Genomic DNA, 25,285 nt, shown 5'->3' with positions numbered 1-25,285 from the left:
CAGGTCACGTTTCTCTCAAATATGCTTTTCCAAAGAGCAACTGGACTTCCTTGTTTTTTTCCTTGAAAATATTTTGCTTCTCATTCAAGAAGCTTCTTCAATTCAAAACTGAAGAAGCTTCTTGGATGAGAAGCAAAGATTTTCAAGAAAAAACCCAAGATAATTTAGTCATCTTTTGGAAAAGCACTATCTGAGACAAACATGACCTGGATGACTGAGAGAATCTCCATAGACACATCTCTGAGGTCTCTTTGGCATGAGCTCCTTTGGCTCAAACAGCTGCCTTCCTTCGTGGACCATCAACCAAGCATTCGCCAGAAGGGGTGGGACAGCAGCTGTAATCCAACATATTTATTTGGACATGTGGACGTTTGTATCACATGTAACTGAACCGAGCATTCCATTGGGACAAGGAAAATCTGGTATTTCCAAGGACCTCAAAATTCTGAAAGCAGTCAATGTTATTTTAGAAAAACTGAAATGAGTTCAAAACACACACCGGGGGAAATTAGCAGGGGTGAAATCCAGCAGGTTCTGACAGGTTCTGGAGAACTGGTAGTGGACATTTTGAGTAGTTCGGAGACCCGGCAAATAGCATCTCTGGCTGGCCCCAGGAGTGGGGAGGGAATGGGGACTTTGCAGTATCATTCCTCTGTCATGCCCACCAAGCCACACCCACAGAACTGGTAGTTAAAAAAATTGAATTTCACCACTGATAATTAGAATCAGACAGTAAACATAAAAGGAAATTTAGTGAAAATAATATCAGTGTTTATAAGGGTTTGACTGAAAAGGGAGGACGGCTAGCAGTGATATGAAGAAGGAACTAGAAATACATTGGATGCAACTTCAGGAACATTTGCAGAGGTTGCTTTCCTGGTGAAAACTTTGAATTCAAGGTGGGCTGGACTTAGATCTCTTGTGGGTGCAAAGGAACTCGAGTCTGATGACATGCTTGTCCCTCTCCCCCTTGGGCTGAGCCTGGTCATCTCCTACATCTCCTTCTAGGTTTCTTTCCATGATTTAAGCACCTGCTGGTTCCTCCCCACCTTGTCTGATCATTCCCTAGGCAGCATCTTGGCCTCTTGTCCCTCAAGTCATTCTCACATACCATTACAATGAGTTTGTCACTAAATGAGGTCCACCTGTATTGTCTTCCTAGTGATTCAGTACCAGGATCTTGTTTCCTGCTCTTGTCTGTTTAGCATCAATGGAGAGGACAGATGAGAGGTCCCATCTCCTTAATTTTGCTATCCTTTACAGCTGTTTAAGGGAGTTGGTTCCTGGTAGCTTAGTGGCTAAGCTTGTCAGTCAGAAAGGTTGGCAGTTTGGTAGTTTGAATCTAGTGCCGCATAATGGAGTGAGCTCCCATTACCTGTCCCAGCTTCTGCCAACCTAACAGTTCGAAAGCATGTAAAAATGCAAGTAGAAAAATAGGAACCATCTTTGGTGGGAAGGAAACAGTGTTCCATGCTCCTTTGCCATTTAGTCATGCCACATGACCACGGAGACATCTTCGGATAGCGCTGGCTCTTCAGCTTTGAAATAGAGATGAGCACTGCCCCCTAGAGTCAGGAACACCTAAAACATGTACGAGGGGGAACCTTTACCTTTACCTTACAACTGATTGCCATCTTCTAGACTGGATTGTCTTCTTTTAGTACTGCTGTTTGTTCTCAAATTGATAAGCAGGAATGGATAGCAATTGGTCTGATTAACTTTCTATCATATTCTCAAAATAGCTTGCTTAAACTGCATGCAGTTGTTTCAAACTGTCCTTTGTAAAAAGGTATTTCCGACTGTGACCATTTTGCTCTTCTCTTTTTATGGGAGAATTTCCCTGCAACATTGAGATTTCTTTCTCTATTCTCCAGAGGTTGGGATGGTAGAACTATCCGATGAATGCTGTGGGTGTTCTACATACTCCCTTTTGACAACCCTATAATGTCTTAATTAGGGGTAGAGTTGGGGCAACTGGATGGAGCTGAGCATTTACTGGTTGGATGTCCTTCCTCACAGCAGATATTTTTTCTTTGTGTCCTAGGAGAGAAGCATCTGCTGCTACCTGGGATTACGCTCTAAAACTTCTGAGTGCAGGAGAGTGTCTTCACCCCTGGACTATCATGCCACTCATTGGCATTCTACATGCCAAGTTTCAAATCAGTTGATCAATTCCAGTGGCACAGAGTCACCTATTCCCATTCAAGATTCTTCATCTTTGGGACTCTCCTCCTGAATTCTGTATTCCCTGATAATTTTGGACAATATCTTTGGGCTTTTTGCTCTCCCTCAGGAGCCTTATAAAGGAAAGTGGCCTTCAGATCTTTCTCCTCCAACATACTCTTGAGATGAGAGTATGAGATACTGACAGGTCTCTACCATGGCTCCTTCTGATGGCATCCAAGTTTGGCGTGTTCCTCCTTCTCTGCATTAAATTCCATTCCTCCAATGGCAACTGCTTGTACTCTTTCTAGAGCATATAGTCTCAAAGGAGACATTTCCCTCTGCTTTTACTCCTCTGCCTGTTACATGCCATTGTCCTCTCCTTTTACTTCCATCATGATGTTTTCATTAGATGGAAATTTTGTACGTCTCCTTTTACTTCCATCATGATGTTTTCATTAGATGGAAATTTTGTAGAGTATGGAATCGCAGGGCTGGAAGGGACCTTGGAGGTCCTATAGTATGAACAGGCTTCCTTACAGTATATTATCCTGGACAAATGTTTGTCTAGTCTACAATTGAAAGCTTATAGAGATGGAGCACCCACAGCCCCAGGAGACAAGCTATTCACACAGCCAGCACTTGACCTCCTTTCTCTTTTTTGAATGACTTTTATCCTCCACCTCCTGAGTCCCACTTCAAGTGTTGGCCTGCCAAACAAATGGCAGGATTTAGTTTAATATGGCTTAGAGGTATAATCTCCAGTGGGTTGCCTCAGCCCCTCCCACCCCAGGGGCATGCTTACAATTGATCACTATTTAGAACATAGAATCACATGGCTGGAAAGGACTTGGAGGCCGTCTAGTCCAACCCCACATTTAAACAGGAGACTCTATATCATTCTGAACAAATGGATGTCCAATCTCTTCTTAAAAGGCTCCAGTAATGGAGCAACCACAAGTTCTGGAGGCAAGCCATTCCACTGATGAATTGTTCTCATTGTCAGGAAATTTATCCTTAGTTAGGTTGGATCACTCTTTAATTATTTTCCACCTTTTATTTCTTGTCTCAGCCTCTGGAGAGAATAAGTTGGTGACCTCTTCTCAATGGAGAGCTGCTCAGATATTGGAAGATTGTTATCACGTCAGCCCTAGTCCTTCTTTTTGTTAGACAAGATATACTTAGTTCCCTCAACTGCTCATCATAGTTTAGCCTCCAGACCCCTAATGATCTTTGCTGCTCTTCTCTACATTGGGTCTCAAAATCTTTTTGATATCATGGTAACCAGTATTCCAACTGTCTCACTAGTGCAGTATAAAATGGTACTATTATTTCACATGATCTTGATGTCAGCCTCTATATCTCTTGCTTGCTATCAGCTGCCATAGTAACAGGGGGGAGGGGTTTTTGGTATTTGGGAGGGGAAACGTGCTGGAGGAGATGTCTCAAGATGAAGAGGGAGTTTTGTTCTCACCATCTTCTGCACATGCTGAATGGACTTGTTTAGGCTTCGTCAAGGTCAACTGTCTCTGCATACCAGATGGATGAAGTCACCTGAAGATCCACCCCACATGACACCCTTGGGGGCTGGATATTGGACATTCAGCTTAGGGTTGTTGGTGGGAAGGATTTGGGTAAACGTTTGATATGTACAATTTTACACCTTTAGCCTCAGATCTTGCTTTACTTTTGCTGTTTTCACTTCATATCCAGTAAAAGTACCTTTTCTCTAAAACAATGGAGTTGGGGGGTTTCCTTTCTTGGATTTTGAAGGAGGCACATCTATTATGAAACTAGGACTACATTAGCTTTTTTGGTAGCCATAGCATATTACTGGATCATAGTAAGTGGCGGTCTACTAGAACACTAAAATCCTTCTTATAGTTACTACTCTTGAATCAGGTACCACCTATTCTATATATGTGAATTTGGTTTTTCTTGTCTATGTGCATGACCTCACTTTTCTCACCACTGAATTGCATCTTGTTGGATAGGGTCCAATGCTCACATCTGTCAAGATACTTCTGAATCTTAAGTCTGTCTTCTAAAGTATTCTTCTAAAGAGCCGAGGTGGCGCAGTGGTTAGAGTGCAGTACTGCAGGCCACTTTAGCTGACTGTGATCTGCAGTTCAGCGGTTCAAATCTCACCGGCTCAAGGTCGACTCAGCCTTCCATCCTTCCGAGGTGGGTGAAATGAGGACCTGGACTGTGGGGGCAAGTTGCTGACTCAATTTGCTTAAAAAATTTGTAAACCGCTTAGAGAGGCCTGAAAGCCCTATGAAGCGGTATATAAGTCTAATAAATAAATAAATAAATAAATAAATAAATAAATAAATATGAAGCGGTATATAAGTCAAATAAATAAACAAACAAACAAACAAATAAATAAATAAATAAATAAATAAATAAATAAATAAATATTAAGTTTCCCCTCAGCTTGGGTCATCTGCAAATTTGATGAGTTCACCTTCTATCTCTTCATCTAAATCATTTATAAAGATGTTGAAGAGTATTGGGCTTAAGACAGAATGTTGTGGTACCCTACTGCATGTTTCCCTCCTTGTAGATGTATCCCATTGAGAACTACAAACTGAGTGTGGCTGGTCTGCCAATTGCAAATCTATTTAGTCCACCAACTGGCAATCCATCTGGGGTGATGCTGTCTACCTCACATTGTTCTATCTTACCAAGAAGTAGGCTGTGATCTACTTTATCAAATGCCTTACTGAAGTTCAAGTATTCTATGTTCACAACATTTTTCTGATCCACTAATTTAGTCACTTTATCAAAGAAAGTAGTAAGATTTGTCTCATGACCTAAAAAAACCCATGCTGACTTCTAGTAATCCCCTTGTTCATTTTTAGATGCTCAAAAATCTATTCCTTGATTATCTTTTTTCAGGATTTCCCCAGATATTGATGTTAGGCTGATTGGTCTATAGCAGGGGTGTCAAACTTGATTTCTTTGAGGGCGGATCAGCATTGTAGTTCTCCTCCATGGGCCGACAGGGTGGGGGAGATGGTACAGACACCTCCTGCAGCAACCTGCAGGCCAAAATGGAGTGCATGGGGGCCATGCATTCCCCTGTGCCCCATTTTGGCCATCAGAGTGCTTCAGGAGGCAGTCCAGGCTGAAAATGGGGCTTATGGGCACTGTACATAGCCCCCTCCCCATGCCCCGTTTTGGCTGCTAGAGGCACCACTGTTTGCTATTTCCAGGTTGGCCCTGTGTGCCAGATTTAAGCACCCCTGGTCTATAGTGTCCTGATCCATTTTCCCCCCTTTTGTAGGTTGGAACCACACCAGATCTTTCTACCAGGGAATTACCAGTCCTTTGGTAGTTCCCTGGTGCTCCAGGATCTTTGAAAGGTATTGTTTAGTGGTTCTGGGATCACATCTTGCATTTCCTCCTGTCCTTTTCTGTCTGTCAGGTTCGGATTTCTAAAAAGGTCGAAAGGAATGTAGATACATACATGGAAACCAACCAGTCACTTTGGTGAATCTCCCACTGGGACATATGGCCTCTCAGTAGCTGAACGGGCTCATTCAAAAGCCTTTTCAAATAACTAGTGTGAGAATGATAATTTTCAATTGTGATTGAGAGCCAAAATGAAGGGATCCCAAAGAAGCTTTTTAAAAACAAAAGTAAAACAAAACAAGCTTTTTATATAGCCTTGCAATAATTTTATGAAGCTTCATAGAAATACCTCTTCCAAGAAATATATCTTTTTTTTAAAAAAAGGAAAAGCCCAGACACGCAAGACTTTGAGTAGGTGTCCACAAAATAGATACAACAACAGTTCCAGATTGCTGTTGGCAGGAACCTCACCAAAATTCTTGCCAGCATTCAGTCAGTTGCGAAAGAAACGCTGGCAGCGCGGTTACTTCTCACAAGCTCCAGCCTTAATTCTGGCCAGTGGCAGCCATGTTAGCATCCAAGGGCACATGGAACGAACACCCACTGACCGAGGAGGAGCCCCTATATTTCTGGACACGTATCCTGCTTTCCCTGGAAAACAGTCCTAACAGTCCTTTTTAACTTGCTTTGTCTCTCTATTTTAAACTTTTTTAGTATTCTTTTAAATTGTTTTTATGTAAGCCGCCCGGAGTCCTTCGGGATTGGGCGGCATATAAATTCATTAAACTTTGAACTTTTTTTACCAATTTTTCTTTTTTTCTCTCTCTTTTATTTTTTTCAAGGAATAATTTGTATCCTGTTCTTTCTTCAGAGAAGAAACATTCATAAGACAGTGTTTTTAAAGTGCTTCATGCCACATTTTAAATATATGACTTTTTAAAGATACTTTTACTGTAACTAAAAGATGTGAATGGTTTTTAATGAGCTGTATTCCCACTAGGAAATTGTTTTTCACAATGAAAATGTGGCTAAAAAGCTTTATCTGTAGAAATGTCCAATAAAATCATTCAGAGTCACCTTGTAGGAGACATGGATGGCATAAAAATGTAATAAATAAGTAAATAAAAATAACCAAATTCTCAATGAACTTTTTGGCAGAGAAGGGAAAGCAGAAAGGCATTACAACTAACAGGCTAACTATTGGAAGGACATTCCTAATTCAGAAGGAGAAGAATCAAAATGAGCATGGAAAATAGACCCATAACCAGTTTGCCAATAACATACAAGCTAAAACTGCAAATCAAATCAAATCCACAGCCATTTGAAAAGAACTGGCTTACTTTCTGTAGAACACAAAGGATGCTACAGAAATTTGAGAGGAAGGAAGGACTGAGGACAGTTATTGACTGAGAAGCTGATTTTTCAGAAAGAGCCATGGTGGCACAGTAGTTAGAATGCAGTATTGCAGTCTGATTCTGCTCACTGCCAGGAGTTCAATTCTTACCGGCTCAAGGTTGATTCAGACTCCCATCCTTCTGAGGTCGGTAAAATGAGGACCCAGATTTTTGGGGACAATATGCTGACTCTGTAAACTGCTTAGAGAGGGTTATAAAGCACTATGAAATGGTATATGTCTAAATGCTATTGATATTTTAAAGGATTTGAAAAAAAAAAGAACAAATCTCTTTATGGCTAGGATAGACTATAAAAAGGCATTCAATTCTGTTTCATAGGACTAGATGGAGAGATCCAGTTCTGTGAAACAGAAACATGTGAAACATGTTTAGTCGAATGGAAAGAAGGACCCCATGTCTGCCCAAGTCCTTACACGTCTTCTTCCTGAAGAGTCATTAAACTGAGCCTCAGTCAAGGAAGAGGTCTGTTGATGCAGCTTTTACCATTTGGGGTTTATTGTTTTTGACTTGAGCATCATCATATAAACACAAACAAACTGGGCTCATGTTGCCACCAAGGAGAAATATAAACCCTGAGAACCTTGAGGTTTGAGAATTTCTCTTTCCCATGGAAGACTTGTCCAAAGAATAATCTTGGTGGAGGTGCTTCTAGTGCTCCTTGTGCTCAGTGTTATATCTGGCACAGGGGCACCTTCAAGAAGTTAAGAGAATCAATATGGCAGCTGCAACTATAAGATTGAAATCCTGTCCCTTTTTATATGCACATTAACAACAATTTATTAAACTTGTAAGCTACATAGATGCCCTGAACTTCCATTTTTTGTAAACACTCCTTTTTTAAAATCCCAAAAATGTCACCAAATTTGACCCTTCCTTCCTTCCTTCCTTCCTTCCTTCCTTCCTTCCTTCCTTCCTTCCTTCCTTCCTTCCTTCCTTCCTTCCCAAATCTGACACTATCTTGGACCCCCAACTCACAGGAGTGCCAGCCAACAGGGCCTGTCTGTAGATGAACATTCTGAGAATTGTAGCATATTAGTGGAAAGCTGGGAAATCAAGGTCAATCAATGCTTCATCTGATACTCTGACATATTATTCTTTTGTGATACTTAGTTTGAAATGTTCTCATAGAATCCTAGGGCTGGAAGGATGCAGCCTAGACCACCCCCCTGCTCAAGGCAGGAGTCCTCATACCACCTTGGGCAAATGATTGTTTGTCCTTCTGGAAAACCTCTAGTGATAGAGCATCCCCAACTCTAAGAGGCCCACTGAATGTCAGTCCTGGAAGCCATCTTTTCTGTTGGAGCTTCAGGGCTGTCACATTTAGTGCTTGAGAAAATGGGAGGAGGGATTTCAGGGAGCCGGAGGAGATTAGCCATAACATTGTTTTCTCTGAGAGTCAAGGACACTCCGCCTGCACCTGGATGGGAGTGCCTGGGGGTTTGTCCCCAGTTGCGAAAGTGAATTAACAGAACTTTGACTTTCTTTTGGGTGGGAAAAACCTGGAACTCTCAGATTCAGGTTTTCCCAGATGCGCCAATCTGACATAAAATATGGAACTTTGAGGAATCGCTGGCCTTGGAGTCTTCTTTAGTTGGGGGTGTTACTTGGAACCCTGACACTGAACAGTTCTAATTGTCAGGAAATTCCTCCTTCTTTTCAACTGATGAGCTTCTATCCGTTGCTTCTTGTCCTTCCTTCAGATACTATGGGGAATAAATTTACACCCTCATCCTTGGAGTGTGTAATCATAATTCCTTTCAGTCTTCTCTTTATTAAACTAACCACCTAGTCCAGGAGTGTAAAACTTTCATCGTCACACCAGCGTTACATGACGTATCAGGACTTTTGCCCCCCCCCCCCTTTGTCAAACTGGGCATGGGCGTGGCCAGTGCCTGACGCATCCTACTCACGGGCCGGGAGTTTGACAGCCCTGATCTAGTCCATCTAGCCATTCTTCATAGGATTTAGGCTCCAGACACCCAATCTTCTTTGTTGCTCTTCTATGCAGTCCTTCTAGGACCTTAGCATCTTTTTTGTATTGTGGTGACAAGAAGTGGACACAGTACTCTAAGTGTAGCCTTTCTAGTGTAGAGCAACATTATCATTTTCCTTGATCTCGATGCTAACCTTCTGTTGATTCAATATTAATTTAATGTTAAAAGCACACTCTTGACTTATACATAAGACCAGGACATCTAGTTCCCTCCCCCAAGCACAACTGTTGAACCAGGAACTGCCTGTCATGTATGTGTGTATTTGATTTTTTCTGCTTAAGTGCAGAACCCTTTCTTGCTATTGAATGGCATCTTGTTGAATAGGACCCAATGTTCAAGTCTGTCAAGAGCCTTGTGGATCTCTTCTCAACTACCTTGGTTCCAGTTGGTCCCAGCTTCTTAGATGCCTAAGTGTGTCCCATGGATGCTCAACAAAAGATCAATGAGATCCATTGTGGATCTCATGATTAATCAAAAATTTGCCTGTCTTCTGGGGAAACCATGGCTTATAAAACAACTTCTAAATTTAGCAATTGAAACCATCAATGTCTTGAGGCCTTTATAATCTTTACATCAGCAGGACAAGATGCTTACTCAATAAAGAGTTGATCTAAGTTGTCTCAGCATGTAATTCCATAAGGATTTTTTTTCTGGGGAAAATGCTATCATTTTCCATCTCTGTTTAATGAATCATGTGAATTATAGGAACATTTACAAATGGTTTTCGCTGCAGCCTATTAGTTTGTTTCTGTAGGGTTCTAATGGAAGACATGCCTCATTTAGAACTCGCCTTGCCCTGCAGCCATAAAGAATAAATTGTATTATTATAAGCAGTTACCTTTGAAAATGATCTTGTAAAAAAATGTATATTGCATTATTGGCAAAGCAGGGGGTAGGGATAGGAAGCATTGTCATTATAGACCAAGATTGCTAGCAATGGCTTATATCTGCCTTTATTTTTGAGGCTGCTTGCAAAGCACCAAGCCAACTGCTCTGTGCAATAAAAGCATTCAGTCCAAACCCTCTTCGGCTCCTTCAGGGCTACCCCCAAGCACAAGCAGGTGATCCTGGAGAATGGGAGATATTGGTCTCCGGTTGCTTCTCCATGGGTGACTCTCACCTGCTGCCAAAAGCAAAAAATGCCTTTTTTACTTGCCAATGGATAGCCGAGTCCTTCATCTTTAAGATGAATTTTCCCATTTGTTGGGAAAGAGCTTCCTGCATGATTGTTTTGCCCACAGTGCAGAAGGCACAAGAGAACCTGCAATCCCATCCAAGTCTGGGGAGACTTCTTTTTCACAAACAATAATACATCATGCGGGTGGATGAAGCTGAAGAAATGAAGGGACATCGCAAGCCTCCTTAATTAGCAGGGCAGTTGATTGAAGACTGCCCCCAAGTGAATAAAAAGAGGAGGCAGTCAAGGTAGTGTCCCTACCCCTGAGGTGATTCTTGGGGAAACCTAATCCATGTATCAGGCAGGCCAAATTCAATGGGATTCTGACCCTCTGACAACCAGTTGGAGTGAGGAACTTTCAAAAGGGTTAATAGGCATTGAGTGTGGGGGTGGGTTCCAGTTGCTGCTACTGCCAGTTTGCTTAGAGAAGCACACGGTTCTGCTTGATGTGTGCTACACAGTACTAAAGAAATGCTTCTGCCCATGTTCAGAAGCAAAAAACAAGCCGTAGGCACCACTGAGAGAACTGGTTCATGGGTGTGGCAGGCTGAGTTACTACCTACTTGGCCGAACTGTTAGATCCGCGGAAGAACCAGTCTGAGGCGTCTGAGGTAACCGTAAGTCAACTGCTTTTATTACAGGCAAGAACAAAGAACAGAGGTAGACCGGCACCCTTCCTCTGTCTGACAGCTGCCTTAACCAATCAGGCGTGTCTGCTGCCGAGCTGTCATTCATAAGTCCGAGGACTTACTTGGGCTATAACACGAACAAGTCTGAACTGGTAGGAACCCACCTCTGATTGAGTGCCCTAGTTGTGCACAGGTGGAGCTGCTGCTTGGCGCCTCTTTTAAAAGAGGACCTAAGGGGCTGATATCCCCCCCCAGGCAGATGTGGAGGGTTTTGTAAAGGCACTTAAGGCTGAGACTTCGGACTGGGGTGGCCATTGGCTGCTCAAAGATTAAACTTTGCCAGAGGGAGAAGAGCCTTCTGTGTTGATGCAGAAGGAGGGGGCCTCTCCATCATGGCGCCCCAGCTGTGGAATGCCATTCCCAAGGAAACCAGGACAAAATCGAGGTTGTGGATGTAAAAATGTACATCTGGCCATGCCATGTTGTCAGTGGTGGGTTTCAAAAATTGTTGGAACCGACTCTGTGGGTGTGGCCTCCTTTGTGGGAGTGGCTTGCAGCCCATGTGACTGAATATGAAATTACGGTTTTTTCACAGGGGCAGGGCTGCCGCTAAAGATGCCAACGACACTTGTCACAACCACCTTAAATTACCTCACACACAGCTCTGGCATGCATAAGAATATAGCAATAGCAGTTAGACTTATATACCGCTTCATAGGGCTTTCAGCTCTCTCTAAGCGGTTTACAGAGTCAGCATATCGCCCCCACAGTCTGGGTCCTCATTTTACCCACCTCGGAAGGATGGAAGGCTGAGTCAACCCTGAGCCGGTGAGATTAGAACCGCCAAACTGCTGCTAACAGTCAGCTGAAGTGGCTGCAGTACTGCACTCTAACCACTGCGCCACCTCGGCTCTATGATGTAAACTTGTTTTTTAAAAGGCATCTTTGGTTAGCATTAAAACAACTTCAACACACGCAATGTTCTGATTGCACCACCAACGCAGTAGTCATCCTTACCTTTCACAGAGGCACTGAGTTTTATAAATATGAGCATGATAGTGTAGAATAATCATATCCAAGGACCCTTTCTCTTATCCCCAGTCATGAAATTCTGTTGTTTTTTTTTTGCTTTTTTCTTTTAAGAAAGAAGCATTCTTCATTATTAGGCCCCATTGTCTTTAAAGAAGCCAACAGCTGCCATGAGTCAAATGTAAAACAGAGTGGAAAAACGGGGCCTAACAAGGGGAATGAAAATAACGAGACAAAAGTAGAGAAAGGGCTTTTCTAAAATAGTAAATTTCTAAATAGAAAATGATTGCACCTGACATACTATCTCTTCTTAGTTGGTAGTAAGAAGAGATAGTATGTCAGGTGCAATCATTTTCCTAGGGAGGACTTCCATCTTTAAATAGAAATGGGCAAAAAGATACCAGCCAAGAACATCTACAAACTGAAAGAGAAGTAACATAGGGGATAAAGAAAGAGAGAAATGTAGTTGCTTTTTGGAGAAGACGGGTAAACTTGGTAAGCCCCCTTTGTGGGCGGCCAGTCCTAGCCGTTTGTGCCTGGCGCTGCGGCTGAAGTGAACCCCCAAAGCCCCCGCCACCACCAGAATATCTGCTGCCGCCTCCTCCTCCTCCAACAACACTGCTGGATTTGCCGCCCGATGCTGCGGCTGAGGTGAAGCCGCCAAAGCTCCCGCCGGCACCCTCACCCGTGGCAGCGATGCCTTCCCTTTCACTGGGAGCACCTGAGCTGGGTCCCAAGTTACCCCTGCCACCGCCTCCGCCTCCTCCGCCGTGCTTTTGAGAAGCCATGAGGCCTTTTTTTCCTGCTCCCGCCCCCTCCGCCACCTTCCTACTGGCTCCCGCGGCCTCATGGCTCCTCAAAAGCATGGCAAAGGAGGAGGGGGGAGGGATAACATGGGGCCCAGCTCAGGTGCTCTGAGTGGAGGGGGAGGTGTCGCTGCCACAGGCGGGGGGTGCTGACGGGAGCTTTGGCAGCTTCACCTCAGCCGCAGTGTTGGGCGGCAAATCCAGCAGTGCTGTTGGAGGAGGAGGAGGAGGAGGCAGCAGCAGATATTCTGGTGGCGACGGGGGCTTTGGGGCTTCACCTCAGCTGCAGCACCGGGCACAAGTGGCTAGGACTGGCCGCCCACAAAGGACCTCCCCGGGCTTGCTTTGCTGAAAACAGGGCAACTGGCACTAGTTTGAGCGGCCGTGGCCGATGCAAACTACCGTCAGTCGCCCAATGCTCAACAAACAAGTCTGGGGAGGTTCTTTGCGGGTGGCCAGTTCTAGCCGCACCTTAGAGGAGGCATTCCCGGAAGTTAATTAATTTCGGGTTCACCAACCAACTGGTCCACAAGGACTGGCAAGGACCGGTAGGAACCCACCCCTGCATGTTGTCCCTCAGATGGGTGGTGTTTAATCCAGAGGTGGGTTCCTACCTATTCAGTCTGATTTGGCTGAATAGGTAGTAACTCCAGCAGACACATGACCATACTGGTTCTATGATCGGCGGCACCAATTTTCTGTTCTGCACATGCGCAGAACAATCTTCATTAAAAATGTAATTTTTATTCATTTTTTAAATCTGTGCATGCGCAGATCGCTTTAAATGAAAATGCGGACACATGCATTTTTACTACCGAACCAGTAGTAATGGTGGGTCTAAACCCTGGTTTATCTCTTTTTTGAAAGGGGTGCAAGACTAGTTGGGCAACCTAGCTGAACCTGCCACTCAGTGTGCCAGTCCTCTAACCTACCCACCCAAACTAGAGAGGTGGGAAAATTTTCTTTTTCCCACCAGTAAATGATTTTCAGTGGAAGGGGAGAGGAAGCCAGAGAAATCACCAATACTTGTCCTGAATTTGACCCACATGGACTGCAAGGGCAGCAGCCCTAGCCAGCTTCTTTATGGAACCAGAAAAGGGCTCGTCCACCAGGCAGGAGAAAACTGATCTAGACTTTTCTGCTGCTTTATGGATGGGTGGGTTACATTTAATGCAGCTGCTTGGCTGGGCCCTTATTTCAACCAAGACCCCACCTCCCAAAGTGGAGAGAAAGAGCATATCTACCACCACCTCTGCAGGATTCACACACAACCACAATAGGCATCTTCCATGCTGAGCCTTGCAAATGAAACCCAGAGTGGGATTCCACAGGGACTTTTATGGACACTTCCAGGATGTCATTCAATTGCATGGCAGGAATGACAAATTCATTAGCCCGGCTTTAACAGGCCTTGAAAAGTTTGCCTGAAGTCTGAACATGAGCAGGGCTTACAGGAAGGGATACATTGAGCTGCCATGCTCAATGTATTCCCTTCCAGAGCCAATTTCTTAATTTCCGCAAGACATTTATCCACACCATATTTTTTTGACATTCTTTCCTGAAAATGGACTTTTGGATCACCAATGGGTTTTGGTGTGCAGATTCAGCTGACATGGTTGAATGACAGAGTCTGGTTCAAATATCCTTTGTATGGGGATGATCGCAGCACTGCGGTAAATTGTATGGGAACAAAGTCATTTCAACTATTCTATTGTTTTATTGCTCACTCTGCTCTGTTTTCCAATTCTAATAGAACCGGAGGAAGCTCCAGAATTAATTATGGAAGTGACACATACAGATTGATGGATTTCAGTCCCTTCATTTGCATCTTTTACCTTACCAGTGGATGATTGTGTAGGCATGTGTGCTGATTAAACACTACAAAAAAGCAATCAAGGTGATTGTATGTGTGGTTTCATTAAGATTTTTTTAAATTAATGCACGTGCAAAATATTAAAGTACCAGAGAAAAGAAAATGTTGATGCCATCATTTCTATACAAGCATCAGCACTAACAAAGCCACCAAAGTGATTTGCACTCAGACATTTGGAGTGACAGGGAAGGCCTGCGTGGAGTGAAAGAGCTGAAACCCGAGGAATCAAAAGTAACAAAAAACTAGTCCAGGGCAAAATTTGAAAATATAACTATATAACTATAAAATATATATTTAAAATGGAGCAATAGAACAGCTTTATTTTAGTCATAACCTGATTTTTTATTGCAATTTCATTGTTATTTTATTACACATGCAATTCCTCCCTCCCAGGTGTCACTGGTCATATTGTCCAATGAAGATGAATGGCAGGTTCCTCTCTTTCAACAGCCACCTGTTTCAATGACCTTGGTTCCCAGAGGAAAACTTTTTGTTTGACTGAAGCTAGGCTATCTACTTCCCCACTCCCTTTCCCCTCTCTCGCTTCATGGCAACTATGAGGCAGTAGCTGTATTCACTTGACATGCTGCACTAAAATATAAAAGCTACCAGATAGAGACCAGTGTTATTTTTTTTAAAAAAAAGAAGACTAATTTTTCAGAGATGTCTAGAGGTCTGTAATAGAGCCAGAAATACATCATTTCTGCTTTTGAATACAACATTGTGTTCTCACAGTAACCTAGGGCTGCTTTTGAACTGAGACAGAATCCTCTTTTTCAGGTGTCCATCATCCCATAATTACATAGAAATCTGAGTCAGGCCCTTAGAGGAAATAAACTGCTGTTTTGCTTCATCAAGCAATAATACTTCATTTTTATTGTCAAGATTTAACTTTCAATGGTCGTCAGTTTTAAGTGGATAAACTATTATGCAAAACCAGTTAAATTGTACATGAGTGGTAAAAAAAAGATTAATTAGAACTGGCCTCCCATCCTGCGAGGCGAGGATCATGTGTTAGAGGGCAAGTACTGAGCAAGGATTGGGCTCTGTTACAAAGGCTATTCCAATCAGGGAGTGATCACAGAACTGTTGTTTACTTGGGGTTTTAAAATTCAAGACCAAGAAACACATTTCATCTTGCACTAATTACCATTTTTGAAAATCTGTTGTTCAGTAAGTGAAGAGTGAATGAACCTGAACACACTTAAGGAGGTTTGCCTGGCAAGTTCTACTATACAGTGTCAGGGTTCCAAGTAACACCCCCAATGAAAGAAGAATCGGAGGCTAGAAGTTCCTCAAAGTTCCACTTTATTAGAGATATCATATTGACACATCTGGAAAACCGGAATCTAAAAGCTTCTGAGTTTTCCCCATCCAAAGGAAAGTCAGAGTCCCTTCCCCTGCACCCACATGTCCATCACATGGTCCTATCAATCCACCGTCCCAACTAGAGATGCCTTCTAGTCAAGGCACTCCAGGTGCAGGCTGAATGTCCTTGACTCCCAGAGAAAAGAATGTTGTTAGGGCTAGATATCTGCACAACTCCATGCAATCCCTCATCACAGATTCTCACAGCACTAAGTGTTGAGCCCTGAAGATCCAAAGAAAAAGATGACCTCCATGGCTGACAGGCTGCCCCAACTCAACCAATGATTGTATCCTGCAATGGGAGGAACATGGATTAATTCAAGTAGTCCCTAACCACCTCCCCCCTTGGGGGGGGGCTTTGGCTTATCAGGGAATTTGTCATGGAACTGCTTTACTAATCTCTCTGCCTTTACATCCCAGCTCTTAACCCAGGTAGCCTCAGACAAAGGGTACCCTTTCCAATGAACTAGATATTGTAATTGACTTCTGTACAATCTAGAGTCTAGGAATTTCTTAACCTCATAATGGGTCTCCCATGCACCACTATGGGTTTGGGTGCTGGTGAGGTCAGTAGTCTCAATCTTGAACCAACTGCCAGCTTTAGCAAACTGCAGTGAAAGACAGAATGTACTTTCCCTAGTATGTGTGAGAGCTGATCTGTCACTGGGTTAATTACTTTCACTATTGGAAAAGGTCCTAGGAACTTAGGTCCCAACTCTTCACTGGGCAATTTCAGTGTAATATATTTGGTTGATAGATAAACCAGATCTCCCACACAGAAGGGGTGCTGGAGAGATCGGTGTTTGTTCACTTGTTTTTTATTCGCCTCAGCAGCTTCTGCCAGCGCTTTATTGGTGCCTTCCCATCCCTTCTTTAATGACTCCATCCATTCAGTTAGAGTCATGGAGGAGGGTGGCTCCCTGGGCAGCTCGGGCATAGGAAAAAAGTCCATGCCACTGGTGACCTGAAAGGGGGCCAATCTGGTGGTGCTGTGTACTGCATTGTTGTAAGACACTTCTGCAAACAGCAGCAGGTCCACCCGGTTATCTTGCTAGTAATCCACATATTTATTTATTTATTTATTTATTTATTTATTTATTTATTTATTTATTTATTTATTATTTATTTATTTATTTATTTATTTATTTATTTATTTATTTATTTATTTATTTATTTATTTATTTATTTATTTATTTATTTATTTATTTATGTTGTATGCCACCCACTCTCAAAGAGACTCAGGGTGGCTTACAGGTAAAAAAGGGACATAACACCTTATATATTGCTCCACCATTGCATTCGCTCGTTCCACGGCTCCGTTCGTGCTCGGATGGAAAACCGAGCTAAGCCCCTAAATAGACCCGACAGATTTCAGGAACTCCCTCCAGAACTTAGCAGTAAATTGGATGCCTCAGTCTGAGGTTACCTGGCGGGGCACTCTATGCAACCTGTAAATCTGCTTGATAAACATTTTAGCCAGCTTCTTGCTGTGGGTAATCCCAAGCAAGCAGTAAAGTGGGCTTGCTTGGAAAACAAGTTAATTACTAACCGTATTTCCTCCACTCTCTGGGAGCTCGAATATAAAGTCCATTGCAATCTTCTCCCAGGGCCGGCTGGGGTTAACCACTTGTTGGAGGAGCCCAGGAGTTTTCCCTGGTCTCATCTTCATGGTTGCTCAAATGGCACAAATATTTATGTAGTCCTCTATGTTGGCCTTCATCTTTGGCCACCAAAACTGTCTTCTGGCCAGGTGCAGAGTTTTCAGGAAGCCGAAATGGCCTGCCAGTCATGAATCATGGCTGCGCTGTAAGACTTCCAGCCTCAAGCTGGTAGGGACATATAGTTTGGACCCCTTCCAAGCTAGCCCATCTCTCATGGTCAGAACGTCTCTGTTGTGCATAAATCATTGGTCGGCTGGGAGCGCTGTTTTCAGTGTGGCTGTCAGTTTGTCCCACACAGAATCAGTTTGGCATCTGGCTTGGCCCCTAGTGGTGACATTCTAAACCTTAATTCCATGGTGATGCAATTGTAACTGATCTTTCCAGTATCATTTATCCTTATGCAAATGATCAGGAAAAGGGAGGTGACAGTAGACTCAATGGGTCCTGGCAGCCGGTTTGCTCAATCACATCTCTGTTCTTGGGAGCCAGCAGGTCCATCAGGCACTCCTTGGTTTCCATTCCTTGCAGCAGGAAACCACAAACTATTATAGGGCTCCTCCTTGAACCTTATTTTGAGCAATGTTGTGTTTCCTGCTGCTCAGGGCACCAACCTCTCATCTCTTGCTCAGCTCAGCCTAATCCTGTTTCTTCTGGTATGTCTTTCAGAACTTCCACAGTACAGATATTTTCTGTGACTTCCATCCTATGTTCTCAGAGGTGTCAGCTGGAAGAGAAGACTGCCTTGGGGGCTTTAGAGCTCTGGAAACATTCAGTCACACTTCAAAGCAGGATGTTCAACCTCCTGGAATGCCTTCAGAGCACAATAAAAATATCACTAAATTGCAAATTTCTTTTAATTTTTATTATTATTAAATTATTAAAATAAAGGGAAATTATTATATAAAGGGAAAGTAAATGCAGTTTGTTTCTAGTAATTGAATTATAATTAATTAGAAATGGTATTAAATCAGAGGTAGATTGTCCTGGTCTACTTTTCTGGATGCAATCCTTCAGCAAAAGAGCTTGTCTTTAAACTTCCATAAACCCCCAAAATGTTGGATTCTTCCCCAAACATCCAGGCTCAGTAAGGAGAGAGGCCACTTATAAGAAACTCTCTTGCCTTGCCTGATAGCCCAGGGTCCCTTCCCAGGGACCTTTGCAGAGAGCAAGGCCCACTCCTCTTCCCCACAAATCACTTTTTCCATCTCTGGCTCCAGGCTCAGAGGCCAAATGGTTGATGCAACATTGGGATCTGAAACAACAAAAATGGCAACTATTGATTTCTTGGAAAATGAGGTCAAAACCTTTATGAATCTGAAGTGTGGTTCAAAGTCTCCTGAGGGAGAGGAGCTATTCAGCCACTTCAGCCCAACATAAAGAACCAGAAATCAATTACTGCGAAGGACTAGAAAAACAAAAATTGATCATTTTTAAAAAGCCATTTTACACTGTTGCTTGATGCAAAGTGAGTGCGTGGCTCCAGAGAAAATAGATCGCTTGGTATAAATTTGCATTGAAAAAAGTTTAGTGCCGTTTGCCAAAGTGCAATTAAGAAATTGTTCAGCTTTAACTTTCAGCAAGGAAGGCAAAGGATGCCAAAGAGCTCTTGGGCTGGAAAACATACTTGTATTTTCTCATAATGGAAAAGGTAAGTGAATGTAAAATCTCCAAGCTTTCAGAAATGCCAAACCACAGGTGGCTCAGAGTCCTTTTCAACAAAGCAATTGGTTAAATACATAAATGTTCCTGGTTCTACTACATTAGCACCATACATTAATCTATGGTGCTACCTGGAAACACAGTTTGGTCTGGTTGTGAAGGCTTCACTTAAAAACTAGAAGATGTTGAGTTCTAGTATCACTGTATGCCAAAAGCTGGCTAGGTGACTTTAGGCTAATCACCCGGAAGCTGGAAGTTTGGAGTTTGGAGTTTGGAGTTTGGAGTTTGGAGTTTGGAGTTTATTCAATTTGTAGGCCACCCTATTCCCTGAAGGGACTCAGGACAGCTGAACAAAAGCCAAGGAAGGGGAAATTACAAAAAGTAAGACAAAAACAATCGGACAATACAAACAATTTAAAAGCACAACAGACACAGCAAATTCAAGTAGGGGGCGGGGACTCAACCCCAGGCTTGCAGGGACAGCCAGGTCTTCACGGCCGTCCGGAAGGCCCAAAGAGTGGAGAGGGTCCGAATCTCCACAGGGAGCTCATTCCAAAGGGCCGGGGCAGCCACAGAGAAGGCCCTCCTCCGAGTAGTCGCCAGCCGACATTGGCCGGCAGATGGAATACGGAGGAGGCCTAATCTGTGGGATCGAATGGGTCTGTGGGAGGTAATCAGCAGAAGGCAGTCTCTCAAGTACCCAGGTCCAATACCATGTAGGGCTTTATAAGTAATAACTAGCACCCTGAAGCGTATCCGGAGACCAATAGGTAGCCAGTGCAGCTCGCGGAGGATAGGTGTAACGTGGGTGTACCGGAGTGCACCCACAATCGCTCGCGCGGCTGCATTCTGGACCAGCTGGAGTCTCCAAACACTCTTCAAGGGCTGCCACATGTAGAGCGCATTGCAGTAGTAGTAGAAGTTCTAGTCATGTCTTAGGCAAGAAAGCCAGCTGGGTGAGTTTGGGCCAATCTCCAGAAAGCAGTGAATTCTAGTCCCACTTTAGGCATGAAAGTCAGCTGAGTAACGGTCAATCACCAGGAGATGGTGAGTTCTAGTCTTGTCTTAGATATGAGAGCCAGTGGGGTGGGTCCCTCCAAACCAACCCGCTTCATAGGGTTGTTGTTGTAAAGAAATTAGGAGGAGAAAGGAGAATTAGGTAAATTCACCTTGAAAATAAATAAATTAAAAAAAATATGGACCCCTTGATGTGCTGGCTCAGTGAGGGAAACAGAAGGGGTGGGTCAAAGGCAGGGCTTTGTCAGTCTCTTTTAGTTCACCAGGCAACATTCGTATAATGGGTAACCCCAAGTCCTTGCTCTGGTGTTCCCACCTTCTTCCCAGTTGTGGGTTGCCAATTCTTTTACTCCTGATTTGGGCACATGATGCTTCTGCACATGCGAAGACGTGTCTAGACCAGTGGGTGGTATTGGAATCTGAAATGGCAGGAAGAGACTCGGACAGCTGAGGTAACAGGCACAACAATTTATTAATGGCAACAAGGTAAAAGACAACTATATACAGATTCAGCACCTCGCCCTGCTTGACAGCTATTTGTACCGGAGCTGTCAAGCAGGGCACCCAATAGGAACAACAGAAACCTCCTGCACTCAGCCAGGCGCGCCTTAGCCAATAGGCGCGTGTCAGCAATTGCCGGCTGTCATTCATATGTCGAGGACTTGCGGTCGGTCGTAAGTTGAGGACTTAGGACTGGTCACAAGTCGAGGACATAACACTCCTCCCCCCACAGTGAAGATGGCTAAGGTGCACCTGGCTGAGCGCAGGAGGTTTCTGTTGTTCCTATTGGCTGCCCCGCTTGACAGCTCCAGTATAAATAGCAAGGAGGCACGCGTGCCATAGGTTCTCCATCACGGCCTTACACTGTGATGGTGAACCTATGGCATGTGTGCCAGAGATGGCACACAGAGCTATCTCTGCTGGCATGTACACTGTCACCCCAGCTCAGCTTTCTGTGACGTTTCTTTCATGAGCTTCTGTTTCCCTGCAAACGACGAAACAGAAGCTCACAAAAGAAAAAGCCAAACTGCCGGTGTTGGGATATCCCACCTCCCGCTGGCCAGCTGGTCTCGGGTCTCTGCTATGCATGTGCTCATGTCTGCATACATGTTAGCGCATGCATTCATGCACATACACCTTTCAGTTTGGGCATGTGCATGCCCACAGTTTGGGCACTCAGTATCTAAAAGGTTTGCCATAACTGCCCTACACCATTTCTGACAAATGGCAGTCCAGTCTCTTCTTGAAAGCCTCCAGTGATGAAGCTCCCACAACTTTCGAAGGCAACTTCTGTTCCATTGGTTGATTATCCTCACGGTCAGAAAGTTCCTCGTTTCTAGGTTGAATCTCTCCTTGCTCAGTTTCCATCCATTGTTCTTTGTCTGGCCTTCAGGTGCTTTGGGAAATAGCTTGGCCCCCTCCTCTCTGTGGCAGCCCCTCAAATATTGGAAGACTGCTATGTCTCCCTTGGTCCTTCTCTTCACTAGACTAGCTGTGGTGAATACTTGCAACTGTTCATTGTATGTTTTAGCATCCAATCCCCTAATCAACTGTGATATATCTACTAAACCCATGGTGCCTAGAAATTCACCCACCCTCAACTAAATTTTTATCAATCCTTTACAGATTGCTAATTCTCACCCGGTGCCAATAATCTGGTCATCCTACTACTAGCATCTCTTCTTTCTACGCGTCCTTCTCCCCTTTTTCCTTGCTCCTTTTCCTTTTAATTGATACTTCTTTAATTCAGGGGTGTCCAAACCTGGCAAATTTAAGACTTGTGGACTTCAGCTCCCAGAATTCCCCAACCATGGGGAATTGCATTAGTCATGGCTGGCTGGGGAATTCTGGGAGTTGAAGTCCAAAAGTCTTAAATTTGCCAGGTTTGGAGACTCCTGCTTTAATTGTTTTCTTTGGTTTCATGACCTCTTTATCTTCTAAAGATTCATACCTTTTTTTATTTTAAAAAATCAGCATAATTTACTTGCCAAGTCTTATGCTGCCAGATTCAACTCAGAATTTTTATTTATAGTAGTTTATTCATTTATTTATAAACTTATAGCTGCCCATCTCAGACACATGGCCTTTACACAATGATCTCTCAGAAGAGAAGAGAGCTTGCTGTTATTTCAGGGCTCTTATCTGAGAGATTGTCTCTCCTTCTTAATCCCTCCTTGGCTGTGGATTGGTAAAATCTCAAGGTGGGGGAGGATGAGAAAAACATCCTGAGAGGTTGCAAAAGAGGCCAAGACAAGCCTTCAACCAAAGGTGCTTTTTTCAGGAGGCAACTGGACTTTCTTTTTTTTCTTTTGAAGATATTTCACTTCTCATCCAATAAGTTTCTTCAGCTCTGACAACACAGTGGGGAATGGAAGTGTTCCTGGTTACAACAGACAGCTGTAACCAGGAACACTACTCAACCCGATAACACATACATATAAAAGTGCTTCAATGCAATCCTGTAAAAGGATGCAAATGACCAGCTGTCTGCAAGGAATAGAAATCCTTCCATTCCCCACTATCCTTGAGTTGAAGAAGCTTCTTCTAGTTGCCTCTTGAAAAAAGCACCTGTGGGATATTGACCAGCGGCCAACTGATAGTGGTAGGGCAGCCTGGGTCACTGGAACCAGCAGCAACCCAGGCCTGCCACGCCCCCGAATTGGTTCGCCGGTCACCACTGTTGCTGCTGCCATCTTGTTTTTGAGTTCTGCACATGCGCAAAATAATTTTAATTGAACTGTGCCTGCGTGTGCAGCGTGTATCCAACACGCACGCACAAGTGAACTGGCAGTAAATCCACCCAGAATCCACCCCTGATATCTACCTGAATTTTTCAGGTTTGATTGTGGCATTGGTGAGGTGAGCATTTGGGTGGCTTGAAGCCAAATGCTGCCTGTTTGAAGATTGCTCCTTCCACCAATTAATTAACTGTGAGATAAATGTTGAAAAGTACCTTATTCAGTACTTTTCAGTACTTTGGTTATTTCTTTCCTTTTTTGTGCACTTAACAACATTTCCATCCCTCTGAAATGACAGACTAATCCACAGTATCCCAAACACTCTGGACTAAGTAGTGAAGTGGCAGAGCAGAGAGGTGCCCCAACAATCCTCTATACACTGCAGAAGATTCTCAGCAGAGCTGAAGGAGGTAGGAGAAAAGAACAGAAAGAAAACCAGGTTTACTATCTGAAGAAAAGGCGAGTTGTCTGCCTGACTGAAAGAGAGAAAAGCCACCCTGATCCCTGTTAAGTCCTTCCCAATTCTAAATTAAGAGAGAGTTGGGGAAATTAAGTAGGATTGGGATTAGTACACAAAGATATTAAGCTCATATTAAGAATGTATTATGTACATTGTGTACATTAATATTATGTACATATTAAGATAATCTCTCTCTCATATGAATATGTATATTGTGTATATTAATATAACATTGTTATCATATTATATATCATATAGAATATTGCATATATTAATATAATATTATAATAATTACTGGCAACCTGCCTTCCATTGAGGACCTGTATATTACACGAGTCAAAAAGTGGGTTGTGAAAATATCTGCAGACCCCTCACATCCTGTACATAAATTGTTTCAACTCCTGCCCTCAAAATGACACTATAGAGCACTGCACACCAAGAAAACTAGACATAAGAACAGTTTTTTTTTCCTGAATGCCATCACTCTGCTAAACAAATAATTCCCTCCCAACTGTCAAACTATTCACTAAGGCTGTTAGTCCTCTCATTGTTCCTATCACCCATCTTCTCCCACTTATGACTGCAGGACTGCAACTTTGTTGCTTGTATCCTTATGCTTTATATTGATACTGAGGATGAAGTTTATAGGCAAGAGGAAGGAGGAAGGAAGGAAGGAAGAAAAAAGGGAGGGAGGGAGGGAGGAAAGAAGAAAAGATGGAACTAGAAAGAAAAAAGGGAGAGAGGGAGGAAAGGGGAAGACGGGGAAAGAGCAGAAAGACAGAGAAGGTGAAGGTAAATAGGCAGAAGGAAGGAAGAAGGAAGAAATAGGAAGGAGGGAAGGTGAAAGGATGGAAGGAGGAAGGAAGGGAAGGGGAAGAGAGAGATGGAAAGAGCAGAAAGACTGAGAAGGTAGATAGGCAAAAAGAAGAAAGCTGAAAGAATGGAAGGAGGAAGGAAGAGAAAAGGAGGAAGGGAGTGAGTGAGGAAAGAAGAGAGGATGGAAGGAAAAAGGAAGGAAGAGAGGGAAAGAGCAGAAGACATAAGGTGAAGGTAGATAAGCAAGAGGAATGAAGGAAGGAAGGATGGAAGGAGGAAGGAAAAAGAAGGGAGGGAGGGAGGAAAGAAGAAAATAATGGAAGAAGAAAGGAAGAGAAGGGGAAGAACAGAAAAATAAAGAAGAAAGGGAGGAAGGAGGGAAGGTGAAAGGATGGAAGGAGGAAGGAAGGGAAGGGGAAGAGAGATCCAAAGAGCAGAAAGACAGAAGGTAGATAGGCAAGAGGAAGGAAAGAAGGAGAAAGAATAGAAAAGGAGGAAGACTAGAAGGAAGAAAGAGGGAGGGAGGGAAGGAAGGAAGGAAGGTGAAAGGAGGAAGGAAGGGGTACTTCCACTTGTAGGCTTGGGACTGAATGCAGGAGGAGTCTCTCTATAGTATCAGCTGCTCCTCTGATCATGGTCTATGAAAATGTTACTGCCTGCCTGATGCAAATTTAGACAGACAGTGCTTTGGGCTGCCCCTCAAATCCCCCCTTTACTTCTCCCCCTGTAGAATTCAGCCCCCTGAGTTTTGCCTTTGTGGGGCATCTAAATTAAGGTGACCAGATGTCTCGCTTTTGAACAATTTGTCTCACGTCCCCCAGCGTTTTAAAAAAGTCCCGATTTTTTTTTCAAATCAAAACACCCACCCCCCGGTCAGTGGTGTCCCTCTTTACCAATGTTAAAATCTGGTCACCTTACCCAAGCCCACCAACTCAGATCTAGGAACAGCTTTTTGGCAAGAGCATATATTCTTGAGGGTGCTCGAGAAGAAAATAATATTAACAAGAGGGAGCAAGGAGACCGTCGAGCAAGGAATAGAGGAAGATATGGCTGAAAGATCCTGTCAGGCCTGCAGCCATCTTTTCTTTTTTATACTTTAGACCTGCCACACTTTCTATTATTC

The sequence above is a fragment of the Thamnophis sirtalis genome, unplaced genomic scaffold, assembly GCF_051295495.1.
Source record: "Thamnophis sirtalis isolate CommonGarterSnake01/CBP01778 unplaced genomic scaffold, rThaSir2_p1.2 scaffold_13, whole genome shotgun sequence".
In the NCBI taxonomy this organism is placed as follows: Eukaryota; Metazoa; Chordata; class Lepidosauria; order Squamata; family Natricidae; genus Thamnophis; species Thamnophis sirtalis.
The sequence above is the reverse complement of the archived record's forward strand: the minus strand, read 5'-3'. Positions refer to the sequence as shown.